The sequence below is a fragment of the Euprymna scolopes genome, chromosome 28 (assembly GCF_053919585.1).
Source record: "Euprymna scolopes isolate OS-2025 chromosome 28, ASM5391958v1, whole genome shotgun sequence".
Lineage (NCBI taxonomy): Eukaryota > Metazoa > Mollusca > Cephalopoda > Sepiida > Sepiolidae > Euprymna > Euprymna scolopes.
The window spans coordinates 82538642-82550696 of record NC_136509.1 but is presented as its reverse complement, the minus strand read 5'-3'; the positions used below and the strand labels follow the sequence as shown (position 1 = coordinate 82550696).

The following is a 12055-nucleotide window of genomic DNA, read 5'->3' as shown; positions in this document are numbered from 1 at the left end:
ACCTCCACTTACCACTGATATTTACCAACGCCAACTCATGCGAGGTGTGGTTGGAGATTGCTCAACTCTTGCTACAAAAATATCACGCAGAGACACCCTTACAGTGGTTATCTATAGTCTGTCAAGACTGAAGGAAGCTACCATATAATCATGTTGCCATGTCGGTTCCTGTTAGATCAACAGTTAAGTGGTGTTGAACCTGATCAGGACTAAAATGGGTGACCATTTCAGAATGCCTGGTACTGCATGTACTCTCCTCTTATCTTGGCGTTGTTTCCAGCTGTCCTGGAATTCTCCTTGCCACTAGACTCGAGCAGTGCCAATTCAAGAAAGGTTTATTTAGTGTATTGTGTAACACTTGCTTCACAATTACATGCTGGTATATTCATTACCTCTCAGAACTAAACAGAAGCCATGATATATATTTTGTATAAGCTATATCGCCTGAAGAGGTCTCTAGTAACTAGTTGACTGAAACATGCTCATGAATGTGTAGTGACATATTCATGCTTATGTAAAAACAAATAAAGTGTGTGTGTGTGTGTGTATATATATATATATATATATATATATAACTTCATGTTTCCTTCAAAAACATTTTTATTTGCAAACAATTGTTTGTACACATTTCAAGCACGTTTATTTTCATGATATACAATATGTCACTGATGTTTATGAGGCTTTATCAGTGCATAAAAATTATCAGCCAGGTTGAAAAAAAACAAAAAAAAAAGAAATCATACATCAACATTCGGTAGAACCCCAGGATACGTTGGCCCTAGGATATGTTTTTTTCAGGTTACGATGTGGAATACAATGTTTTTCCGGACCTTGGTTATGGTATTACAATGTTATTTATAATGTTATTTGATTATATACATGTGTATTATATACTGTATTGTATTTTGTTACTAATTTTTAATATGTACTGTATAAAATTTTGCTTAAGCCCTGCCATATGGTGATTTCACGTTACAATCTCAACCCCAGAACAAATTAATGCCGTATCCTGGGGTTCTACTGTGTTTGATTTAAACTCATAATTTTTTTTTTTTTCAAAGCATAAAATAAGTGTTTTTCTTTGTAAAAAAAAAATAAATAAATAAAAAATATTGGTTAAAAGCAAGGATGTATATTTACAAAAAAAAAAAAAAAATGTCAGATGCCTATAAATGTTTTTCAACCGTACTTGTAAATTTTTATACACTGATAAAACGTCCTCATTAACATTGATATTTCGTACATCATAAAAATATATTTTCTTAAAATTGGCAGAAATAATTGTATAATTTCTGATTTTATATAAAAAAGAATATACATTTTGTGTCATCCAGATTGTTTCAAATTATAAGCTCAATTAAGTGATGTTTCTGGCTTCAGAGCGCATATACTGGTTAGTTGTATTCTAATGACTAAAGAAAATCGGTCAACAATCATAATTTTTCGTTTTTTTTATTTTGTTAAAAGCATATATTTTTTCGTTGTCTTACACATGTTTCATAATGCATAAAGAAAAATTAATAATTTATTAAGTGACACTTTTCTGAATAACAGCATATTAAAGATTATATTTTCTTAACGTTTGTGAAATGTGTGTAATGACAGAATTGAAAAAAAAAAAAAAAAGAAACTGACTGTGAACTGATTTTCTTTTCATGTCAATTAGACTTCAGCGAAACAGTATGTGTGTGTAAAATAATATATATATATATATATATATATATGCACACAAATTTTTATTTAAAAACTTGTATATTTCAGAGAGGTACCATGGTTTCATTACTGCGGATTGACCTTTCATCATTTAAAAGGCCATTAAAAATCCATTCAAAGCATCGACTCATGAAATGAAAACAAATTCAATGAATGGATTTTTAACTGCCTTTTAAATGGTAAAAGTTTAATGAAACCATGGTACATCTTTGAAATATGTAACACAGTTTGTAAATGAATCATCTGTATTTTAGCTTTCACATTTATGATCCAGCACTTCATTGATTTCTTTTCAAACACCCCAACATTAATATATATATATAATCTAACTTAAAAGTGCATTTGTAGGCTAAAAGCTAAAGAATATCCACCGAGTTTATATAATAGTACTCAATATCAAATAAAGCTATTTTTGTTTAGATTTATTTGTGCAGACATGTAACAGGCTTTGCTACACTGACATGACAATGTTTTGATCTGTAGTTATTAACTAAAATCTTATCAGGCAAAAAAAAATGTCTTTAGGTGTTCATATTGGAAAGAACATGAACACTTTTTTCTTTTTTTTTTTTTTCTGGCCCTGATAAGATCTTAGTAATAACTACAGATTGAAACATTGTCTTGTCAGTGTAGCAAAGTCTGTACCTATCTGTATGAATAAAAAATATTTTTTATTTAACTTTATGTATAAAATCTTCTGTAATGCTATAATTGTCTTGAAAGCAAAAAAAATATTAATGTTAGACATATAAAAATAAATATATAATGTATTTTTTTTATTTAACTTGATATATATATATATATATATATATATATATATTTATTTACCAGTGGTGAAAAAAAAAACCGGACTAAAGTGCTCAATGTGTAGTCAGAGCAGTATATAGGAAATTTATTACTGTGAGTCCAGAATGAGTTTACAAATTGTTTCAACTAGAGGAAAATCCTCAAAGAGAGGAAAAATCCAACTAGCATCATCAGAATTATGCAATATGCAAACGTGCACATTTTATCCTTCTTGCATACAAATCCCCAAAAGGACCTACCCTGGGTAGTAACACATATCCAGTTGTCAGTGCGAGGACTATGAATTCTGATGATGCTAGTTGGATTTTTCCTCTCTTTGAGGATTTTCCTCTAGTTGAAACAATTTGTAAACTCATTCTGGACTCACAGTAATAAATTTCCTATATATATATATAAATCCCCGAAACAGTGTTTCATGGTAAACAACTGATGATCCCTTGAAAAATAAATTATTGGTATTATAGTAAATTCGAGAGCGAGTTGATGCAGTGATTGCAGGTGATTAAATGACTTACTGACTAGATGGTTTTCTAACGAATGATAAAAAATATTTTTTTGTATAGTTTTAAAGGTTAAAAACTTCCAAGACTATATATATATAATGGTAATAATTGTCGTAAAAGAAAATATTGTTGGACATCGATGATCCCTATTTAAAATTTTTCAGTCTATTCTCTAGGAAATCACTTTTGCAATACTAAAGAAAATGTCTTTTTTTTCCTCTTTCAGCTTTAAAGAACTATTCCATTATTTTATTTAATGTTTTTTTTTTGTTTTTCATTTTACATATTTTTTTTAATACAAATATGCAAACGTGCACATTTTATCCTTCTTGCATGCAAATCCCCAAAAGGACCTACCCTGGGTAGTAACACATATCCAGTTGTCAGTGCGAGGACTTTCTCGATAATTACAGAAAACCCATACCAAGATCCATGCACCAATGTACAAATCTCATGACTTTATAGCCAATCTTTCAATAAGTCCCCTTTCATTGATTGTGCATATGAAGATTTGAAACAAAAAAAAAAAACTTTTACATTTTCAAAAAAACTATAATAAAGAATGTGACCCTGGCAGATGCTTCAAGGAATATTGTCCCAAGATAACGCGAAAACCAACATGGTTCTTGTCTAGAATACCCTCCCCCATATCAAAACCCCAAAATAAAGAAAAAATCTGTATGATGTATGTACTTATGACAAAACAAACATCATATTCCAAAAATAATATAAATTGATCAATTACTTTTATTTTTATAAAGGAAATCATTTTTAAACAATCTAAGGGAATTCGTAAGCATTGCAACAAATATCTTACAAGTTTAAATTATGGTTGAGTTATCTTCCCTTGTTTTTTGAAATTTTTTTTTGTTTTTTTGTTTTTTTTTTTTACAATGGTGGGTAAGACAGTAACTCTCCAGATACTCATGAAATTTGATTTTCTTATTTAAAAATAAAACTACTTGATCAATTTATTTGATTTTTAGAATATGATATTTTCGTTTAGGCACGGATATGTACATCATACAGATTTTTCTTTATTTTTTATTATTTTTTTTTTTAATATTGGTGGAATTCTGAACAAAAACCACCGACACACACTTGTATATAAGAAAAATCAGAATCTAGTCCTATATTTCAATAAGGGAACGCATTAAAAAAAAAATGAAAAAAATAAACAAATTAACCCTCTGGTTGTAAAGAATTACTTCATAAATGTTATTCACATTTTGCTTGTGGAAACAAAATTTTTCAAGGATTTTTGTGTTGAGTGTTTTTCTTTTTCTTTGTATATTTTTTTTGATTGGGTGTGCCTTTTTTTTTCTTTTAAAATTTAACATTTTTTTTTTTTCTTTTTTTTTATTATTCAGACTGTTTTTTTTTTTTTCTTTTTTTTTTCTTTTTCATCTTCATTATTATATTCAAGTTCCAGGGCCAATGTAACCTCTGACCTTATTTAGATGTAGGTAATATGTAGATACAGGGGCCTAGGAAGAAAATGATCGCCGAGTTCTTTGAATGCATCCAACCAATCTTGTAAATGATGTTTATCACAATGATTTCATTCAAACTGAAGAAATAACAATATTTCAACTTGGTAGTAAGCAGGCCATATCGTGAAGGAGGAAAAAAAGTGACGTTTTTGCTGTTGCGGCCATCACCAAACCGGAAGTAACGTAGGTTTTAATTTAGGCTAGTCAATCGAAAACGGGATGACTTTCGAAAAAAAGCGACCCCTCCCTGTAGAAAAGTGCCTAGTTGAGGGTGAAGGAATCAGTGTTTTTAGCCAATTTTTTTATATTTGTCATCCAAAGGGTCAAGCTTCAAAACGATACTGATCTCGTGAAAATCCATTGTCTCTGTTGAAAGTTTTAGGTAAACATACATACATACATTTAAACAGACAGGTGAGATTTATATTTTAACTAGCCTAGGTGCTCAGCATTGCCCAGGTGTGTGTGTTGAGCAAAAAAAAAAAAGTTGTAGTAGGCAGGCTCAAACCTGTGACACGAAGACGGAAAAGAAAGTGGAAATGTGTGTAAGGGTGTCGGTTAAGCAAAAAAAAAAAAAAAAAGAAAATTTGTGAGCGCAAAAGAAATAAATAGTAGTGAGCAGGCTGGAACCCGTAACGCGCCAGAGGAAAAAGAGGTTAAAGAAAGTTTTATTGATGAGCGTAATGTGGGTGTGACGTCACGGGCGGTCAAAATAGTGCCTTTTATGCAACGTCGTTTATGCAAGCTTTGAATGACTTGCAGGAAATGGCACTTTTCTACAGGGAGGGTTGGTTTTTTCGAAAGTCATCCCGTTTTCGATTGACTAGCCTAAATTTAAACCTACGTCACTTCCGGTTTGGTGATGGCCGCAACAGCAAAAACGTCACGTTTTTTTTCCTCCTTCACGATATGGCCTGCTTACTACCAATTTTTTTTTTTTTTTTTTTTTGCTCAACACACACCTCCAAACACCTGGGCTATGCCGGGCACCCAGGCTAGTTAATTGTAGATTAGAAGCACATTATTAAATATTTTTTTTCGCTGACCAGTTGAGAGTGTAGGAATTAATGTTTTTGGCAAATTTTTCGATATCTGTCGTTAGAAAGGTGAAGCTCCCCATAAAAAAGGGGAGTGTCCCAATGAATAGCAATTGTCTGATATGATGGTTTTCACCACATTGATCAAAGCTGATTTGATTTCTGGATGTCCCCAGCGGGAAGACCGAGGAATCGACTCGGCTCCATTAGTTTCACTTGATTTATACTAAAAAGCTGAACAAAAACGTGACACAACGGAATAGCGCGAACGTTATAAAAGTCGATAAAAATAAATGTAGAGATGATGTCCCTTTGCAAGTCGTAGATATTATGATCTAGGGGGCATATAAAAAGTTCTAAGAAATTGCCCCCCCCCCCGAGAACCCCCTCAAAAAACGCCTTTGCGGTACATACAAAGATGCTCGCGCCACTTTTGCCTTTTATATATATACTAGCAAAAGTACCCATCGTTGATTGGGTTCAAAAACAGCCTACAGAAAATGGACTCTGATTTATGAAAGTACTAGCGGGGTTGCCTGGGTGTTTGGAGGTGTGTGTGGTTTTGGGTAAATCAAAACTCCAGAGGGGGGGGGGGGTTAAAATAATAAAAAAAATTTTTTGGTAGGTAAGTATGAGGATCGAACCCTAACCCTTGAGGCAAAGTTGTAAATTAAAGTGTGAAAAAAAAAAGTGCAATGTTAACCATTGCCCCACCGCGAGATGCTAACGGAAATGCGTTTGAATTTATTTAATTAGTTGGATTTAGCAGGTGGCCGTTTTAATGAGTTAATGAGGTCAAGTTTGACTGCAGGATAGTATTCATTTACTGCTGAACGCTTTTTTTCCCCACCCTCAAGATGTTATAGGAAAAAGACTAACCCACATGCGGCGAGCGACAAATATTGAATATTTATCTTCTCGAAATCGAGCAAATTAAATAGACAGGCGAGCTTCGTTGTTAACTGTGAGATATTACGATTTATATGTGATATGAAAAGTTTTAAAAAGTTGTGAACCGACTGACCGCTTCTCTGAAAGAAGCCTTTTGTAGACACAGAAAAAGCGAACACACATACATACATTTTCGCTTTTATATTTATAGATGATAGGTTATGAAAAGGAAGGGTTGTAAAGAGATAGCTTCGAATTTGGGGGTATCAAAACCAAAGTAAAATATGATGAAAGTAAAAATAAAATAAACTCCATAATTTATTATAGCATATCTGTTCACACTGGAACACTTATCACAATATTCTGTGGATCTATATTAAAAAAACTTGTTAAACTTTGTGACATATTTCCATTCTATGGAGGTCAGGTGCAAATGAACACCTCATAATTTTATTATACCATATTTCTTCAAACTGAAACATAATTATCAAAGTATAGTGACGCTGATAGATATGAAAAGTCTTTATTAAAGTTTGTGCCTATTTCCATTCTATGGAGGCCAGGCGCAAACGCAGACCCCACAATTTTATCATACCATCCCTATTTAAGTTAAAACATACTTATCAAAGTATTATGTTCATCTATATCAAAAACACTTGTAAACGTTTTTTTTATTTAATTTTTTATTTCCATACTTTGTGAACCAGGCGCGTACGCAGACCCCACAATTTTAATTAATCATCATTATGCCAGATCAAACATACCCATTCCTGTGTCTCGATGCATATTCTATCATTGTATGTGATCAGTTTTCTATAATAGTCAACCATATAGGAGCCTATTCGTAACCAGACACACACACAGACGTTCAGCTTTATATTATAGATATACAAATGTTTGTAATATTATTTGCCCGTGTGTTTGTCTGTGTAAAACAAAAAAAAAAAAAAGATTTGGTAGGGAGGTAGGCTCAAACCCGAATCCTTGAGGCGAAGGTGGTAGAAAAGAAAATGAAAAAACTTGACATCTTACCATTCAGCCAGGACGGGAGAAGAACTGAAAAGTGTTTTAATTTAACGATTAAAAACTTAAGTGACAGGTGCGTGAATTTAATGAGGTCAAACATCACGCAACTTAACTTTGACTGCAACCCAATTTTCCCAGGAAGTTTGGGAAAACCAGCTCCCAATAAAAAGGGGAGTGCCCTAATGAATAGCAATTGTCTGATATGACGGGGGGTTTTCCCCCCGCATTGACCAAACCTTGTTGCTTTCTGGACGTCTCAGCATGAAAGGCCGAGAATTCGACTTCACTTTCAAAATTTCACTTTTTTTATACAGAAAAGCCAAAGAAACACATGGAAAGTAAAACATATCGTGAAAATCGCCCGAATTAAAGATACATGTGACCCTCTTTTGTAAATCAGAGATATTATAATCTAGGTAGCATATAAAAAGTTCTAAGAAACTGACCCTCCTCCCCCCACCGAGGCCCCCCTCCCCACAAACAAGTCTTTGCCTGACATTCACAAAAATGCACACACACACAAACATTTTTGCTTTTATATATATAGACTAATGATTCCCCATGTTATAGTAAATTTTATACTACTGAAGAGTGGAGTCATTGTCGCCCAACCTATGCACCACTTCTTTTTAATTGTCTAACCTTCAGCGTTCTTTTCCATTTATATTTTTTACTTCATCTTGTAGATATTTTCCATTTTTCCCTTTACATATGTGGTACATCACAATCACCTTGACACACCGGTTCTCGCCAGATCACCAAAGTTAAGCAATGAGGAGCCTGGCCAGTACCAGATTGGTGACCATTTGGGTAGGCTAGACACTGTATGTACAGCACCCAATAGAAATTTCCAGGTTAGTATAGGAAGGCGTGTTTAATTCATGGAGAAATGCCCCCCCCCCCCCCCCGGAATCAAGACGGGAAGCAACTTGCCTTCCTGAGATTACCATGGATCTACAATTTGGAGAGTTGTGGTCGCTGCATGCATGTGTTAAGGTATACTCGAATCATTTCAATAGCTCCACACAACAAGTTATGAAAATAGCATTTCAGATGAGAACAATAGTCCGATTAATCAACAGAATATAAATTATTAATCCTCATCTAATAAAAAAAAAGAAAAATTTAAAAAGGGTTTTACCATTTCCTACTTACTATCTCTCTCTCTATCTTTATCTGTCCATTTCCCCCCTTCTCTCTTTCTCTGTCTCTTCCTATATATATATATATATATATATATATATATTTCTTTCTCTCTCTTGCTTTCTTTCTTTCTCTCTCTCTCTCGTTGTCTTAATAAAGTCAGATCAAATCAATTTGGAGCAACCTAGAATTGGCAGCACCCAAAAGGACACATTTTGCCATATATATATATATATATATATGATAAAACTGGTAATTAGTAAAAACCGGAAGAGAGTGCTCAATACTATTGCAGAGCAAATATATGTTTTATTTTTTTATTACCGTTTTATCTGTTTGGTTACATATCTCCACCAAAGCCTACCTGAATCTGCTACCCCCACACACACAATACAACCTAATATACTTTAAACTTCAAAACTGAAATATTGTCATTAGCCGCCTTCCCCCTCTATTATCTCCTACCCCAAAACCCCCCTCCTTTTTCTTTCTCTTTTTTTCCCCGTATTCCTCCTAAAAACAATTCTTCCTAATACTAACCAACCATTTCTGTAAGGTCTGGCGAGGCTGTTAGATCGTAAACACGGTCCAACATCCGAAACATATGTAATCAAACAGATAAAACGGTAATAAAACATATATATATATATATATATATATATATATATATATATTATATTTGAATTTCTTTGCAGTAAACTATAGAATGTTTAAAACAAAAATATATTATTTAAACAAGGAATACACAACATTTAAAGTTCTTTAAAGGAAAGAACTTTAAATGTCATGTATTTCTTGTTCAAATAATAAATTTGTTTTAAACATTCTATAGTTTAATGAAAAAAATTTAAATAAAAACAATAATTTTTACCTTGCTCAATCTTGTATATTGAACTATTTTATTTGGCTTGAATTGTCTTATATAAAAATACTAGCCTGCGTGCCTGGCATTGCCCGGGTATTTGGAGGTGTGTGTTGAGCAAAAAAAAAAAGTGGTAGTAGGCAGGCAGTCAACTGAATTAAAGGAATAAATTATAAGATGGTCAACATCATGAATTTTGGAATATAATTTTTTGTCATTTATTCTCTATATTGCTCTGTAATTACATTGAGCTTCTTAAATAAGGATATATATATGAAAATATTTCTACAGAAATATATATATATAACTCTAGCTATAATTGAAACCGAAACCAAAACTTATTAAAAACATTCTTGATAAAATTATTTTTAAAAGTATAGATTACTGGAGTGTCATCAGTTATAACCGAAACCAAAACTTATGAAAAATTCTTAGCAAAATTATTTATTGCAAGAGATGGGAGTCCATAACAATTAAACGACTCGGATGTAGACGTGACACAGAAAATAACACACACGCTATCGTATTAATATACAGATAAGTGTGTGTATATATGTGGATATCTTAAGTTTTAGTTAAGCAACATTAAGCCAGGTTAGTACCAGATGGGTAACCATTTGGAAATTCTAGGCATTGTATGTGCTCTCTGCTTATCTCGGCATTGTATTGAGTCATCCTGAACCTCTACTTGCCACTGGCATTTAACAACGCCAGCTCAGAAGAGGTGTGGATTGAGAGTGCCCAACTCTTGCCACAAAATTCTATGCACCACATCTCTACAATAGATATCAATAGACTGTCAACACTGAAGGAAGCTACCCTTTTTTTTTTTTTATATAAATCTATATATCTATAAATTTTTTTTTTTTTTTTTTTTTTTTTTCTCACTCTGACATTTATATTAAAAGCCTACTTTTTCTATTAAAAAATTATTAAAAGAACTTAATATACTCAGTCATGGATATGTGAACGACTACACGAAAGTTAACTAATTTGCATATTCCTTTGAAAAACAAGCATCAATTTCTTATTCATTTTTTTTTTTTTTTTTTTTTTTTTAGATGATTGGTTTCATTTTATGATTATGCTGAATTGTATTTATGCATAGTGTCTACATTCTGCATAATTGCATAGAATTTAGGATGAAAATGTTGTAGCACACGGAAAATATCTTGTCAGTGTGTGTAAGCTCTATCAAACTCCTCTCTGAATATGTGGTCTACAGAGTTGAAATTTGATATATAGGGTATTTGGAGCTGTAACACACTTTCATGTTGCTGCTGAAGGGGTCAAAATAAAATAAGAAAACAGTTGGCCATGGCAGGGTAAGTCGAATGAAACATTACTCTCATTGTTATCTTTGCACATGCACAAAATTGAACATTCATAGTTCAAATTGCTTAATTTTTAAATTTTCATACCCATCTGTTGGTAGCTCAGACGGTAACGATGCTGGAGAGATAAATAACGACTAAGGCTGGAGTGCTAAACGTTCTGGGTTCAATTCTAGCGGATGGTACCCAAGAAGTTTTTTTTTTTTTTTTTTAATATCTTTTGAAATCATTACTCTATATTTGATAACTAGTGGTTGCGCCGCGTCGGCACACACAACACTAAATCAAACATAAAATCAAGTACACTCAACATCGTCTTACCATCAACGCTTATCCCGTGTAATCAGAGTATGGTAAATTCCCATATGCACGAAACAAAATCACTGAAAAAACGAAAATACCTTAACTAAGAGTAAGGATAATGAGTAAACGTTGGATAAAATGATGGTTAAAATTATTACGGACTTGCCAGGATTCGAACCTGGAATCTTCTGATCCGTAGTCAGATGCATTATCCATTGTGCCACAAGTCCTGTCCGTATGCCGAAAGATGTTACCGCAACTGTATGCAGACAGTATTAAATTCCGTTGACATGGGCAGGTAACTTTTTTGACAAAAACGAAACGAACCAAAATCCCTTATTTCAGGCTTTTTGCGTGACTAGGCGTTGTTCATTACAAACCAAGTATAGATAAGGACAAGACAATCTAGGGACTCACATATTTCAGGGGAAAAAGAATTTTTCAATTCGGTGCATGCGTTTGAAAGTTTTATTGGTATACACATATATATATATACACACATAAATAAACATTTAGAATTTTATTGATAATCAATAGATAATTGGATCTATGATGATAAATTTGCATCAAGATGAAAATCTTTACAATGTACATACCCGTTATGGAACGAAAATGTCATATTCCAAAAATCACAAATTTATCAATATATAAAAATATCACTTTTACGATTTTTAGTGTTTTATAGCCATACGGTATAATAGTTATCAATACTTGTAGATACTTACACTGGAAAATCTGTGGAGAGATGCAACTAGATAGGTCGTTGAACATCTGGGAACATGAACCACCACCAATAACATCAAATGGAAAAATGACACACCGGTTCTCATAACGTTGACTCTGGTCAATACTAAAATGGGTGACCATTTGAGAATATAATCTTTATGCATATTTTGTGACTGGGCAACACTAATATTATACAAGAATTGTATTATGTCAGCAT

General features: G+C 32.8%; 1 non-coding gene across 1 annotated transcript; it reads right to left on the bottom strand.

Annotated features, from left to right (window-relative positions):
• Window positions 1–11269: 11269 nt before the first annotated feature.
• On the bottom strand, window positions 11270–11342 carry Trnar-acg (transfer RNA arginine (anticodon ACG)). The gene has a single exon. It is a non-coding gene; the product is annotated as a tRNA-Arg (tRNA).
• Window positions 11343–12055: the final 713 nt, after the last annotated feature.